Here is a 2,500-nt window from a genome sequence, read left to right on the forward strand (position 1 = left end):
AAAGCGTTGGGCCCAACACTGATCCCTGTGGACATCCCATGGTGCTTGTCTTTGTACATGACTGTTCGCCCACGTAAAGACTTACTGTACGGTTTGTGAAGTAGTCGACCAAGATGCGGTAAAGGTTCGGCGGGGCTCCACCTTGCTTTACCTTCAAAATAATCATTGGCCACCACGCGTTGTCAAAAGCACCAGAGATATCCAAAAAGACAAGTTGCACGTACGGAGCCGAACTGGCGGAAGTGACTTCGTTTATCCGGCACAGCGCTGATACTGTCGACCGGCCGCGAGTAAACCCATGTTGAGCGTCCGATATGTTACGGTGCAGGCAGGGAGCACAGGAAACTATCACGCGTTCTAAAACCTTACCTAATATCGGTAAAAGCGTTATAGGTCGATACGCTTTAGGGTCGCTGAGTGATCTACCGTTGCCCTTTGGCAGGACGACGAGGCGACCAGATTTCCACAATTCCGGGAAGACTCCCTCGGTGATGCATTTGCTAAACATAAGCCACATTTCATCCGACGCGGCCTTCCACGCCCACTTGACGATAATCGCCGTGACACCATCCATACCTGGAGCCGTGTTTGGCAGGGAGCGCACTATTTGCTCTACTGTCTGCTTTCCTGGGGCCTCCATATCGCGACCCGAGGGCGCGAAGGCGGCCGCAACACGTACCGACTGGTGGTAGATGGTGTCACCGTCCCGATCGTCGTCCGGATACAGTACGCGCAGGAGTCCAGACATGGTGTCCCCCGTGGACTCGGTGAATCCCTCCACGAGCTTAATGCCATTGGTAATGTTAGGCGGGGGGCGCAAGCGCCCACAAGCCTCCCGATACGCCAAACCCCATGGATCGTCATTACCTGACTCGGCTATCCGGCGAAAGAAGTCCAGCTCTGCCTGCTTCATGGCTTTCTTGTATCTCCCCCGAAGGGCACGAAGTTCGCCATGAAGCTGCTGCTCTGCTGTGCCTCCTAAGCGGCGTGACTGCTGCCACGCGCGCCGAGCCCGGTTAAGTCTCGGACGATAGGCTTCCAACTCGGGGGACCACCATTCGTATCTGCCATCGTTTTTCTTGCCGCTGTAGCCCAAGGTCTCTCGGGCAGTGCGCAGCAAGATATCCGAAAATCGCTCACTGTATTTGTTGGCGGGAAGACCTGGGTGAATCTTGTCCATCCTGTTATGCAGTTTCCAGCAGAAGTTGGCCCAGTTTACACCACGCGTCCGGAATGGCGGCGACAGACGTGCCGATGGCGACTCGCTGGCTGGAGATACTAACCTTCCGGAGACCGTACGAAAAGTGATTAGCTGGTGATCACTGAGGCTGGCGCCCTCGTGCACCGTCCAGTCGCACACGTTAACACCCCGAGTGGTAATAGTTAGATCGACGTTCGACATGCCGTTCGGTCCACTGAACGTCGGCGGCTGCCCCGGAGCGTTGTGAAGGAGAAGACCCTTACCCAGAATAAATCCCTCCATCTGGTTCCTCCTGTACTCCGTGTCCGGTCCTCTTCCTGCGTACTGCCTCCTATCGCAGTGCCACATTGGCGAGTGGGCGTTACTATCAACGCCTATGAGAATAGGGTTGCCCGAAAGCCGTTGTAGTACCGCCTCCAGATGGGCAATGTGGCGACCGATGTCATGGCTGTACTGGAAGTACCCGGACACAACGTAAAGACTGGTACCCTCTTGTGCGACATGGACCACCACGCAATGCTCGTTGCTAAGATGACTAAGCAGAGTCACTGCTATTGCGCGGTTTAGCACGAGAACGCCGGCCTTAGGGTTTGCGCCACACGACAGAATCCCGGGCCGACCACTGTACTGTTCCTGTACCAGTACCAGGTCGAGCCGGTGCGAGCTCGCTACCACGGGGAGTTCTGTGGTGGCAGCCTCCGAACCCTGCAAATTCAGCTGCCCAAACAAAAGGCTATGGCTGCCCGCATCTGCTATCGATATAGCATTTTGGCCGCCTCCTGCTGCTCGGCATGAAGCCGGGCCGGGCAGGCGGGCGACGCGGTCGCGTGTGTAGCGGCCTCCGCTCGTTTGAATCGTTTGCATGTCGCGCAGCACCGAGCTTCGGACTTGCACTCCGCCGTCCTATGGCCTACCTCGCCGCACTTGCCGCAGACCACATCCTTTGAGCGACAGTACTTCTCCGGGTGCCCGTACTGCTGGCACTTGGTGCAGCAAGTGGACCTAATGTGGTCACATACCTCCGCCTCGTCCCAGCCCACGTACACCCTTCCTAAACCTACCAGCTTGTCCCGTACTGCCGGGGAACACTCTAGGATTACCAGAAACTTAGGTCCAAGCGGCTTCGAGACGCCGAACTTACACTCATCCCTGAAGCGGGACAAGGGCCAATCGGCGTCCTCCGCCAAGTTGACACGGTGCAGCTCCTCAATAATCTGCTCCCCTGACAGTTCGGCTCTAATGTATCTTAGCGCGATCCTCGGCTGCCTAGGCTTCGGAACCGCCACACGCAGTCCCGGA

The 2,500-nt window shown here is 56.9% G+C and overlaps 1 pseudogene; it reads right to left on the minus strand.

Moving 5' to 3' along the window:
• LOC134657353 (large subunit ribosomal RNA) overlaps nt 1–2,500 on the minus strand; it is a 9,427-nt pseudogene that overhangs the window by 2,527 nt on the left and 4,400 nt on the right.

This window comes from Cydia amplana, chromosome 19 (genome assembly GCF_948474715.1).
Source record: "Cydia amplana chromosome 19, ilCydAmpl1.1, whole genome shotgun sequence".
Classification (NCBI taxonomy): Eukaryota; Metazoa; Arthropoda; class Insecta; order Lepidoptera; family Tortricidae; genus Cydia; species Cydia amplana.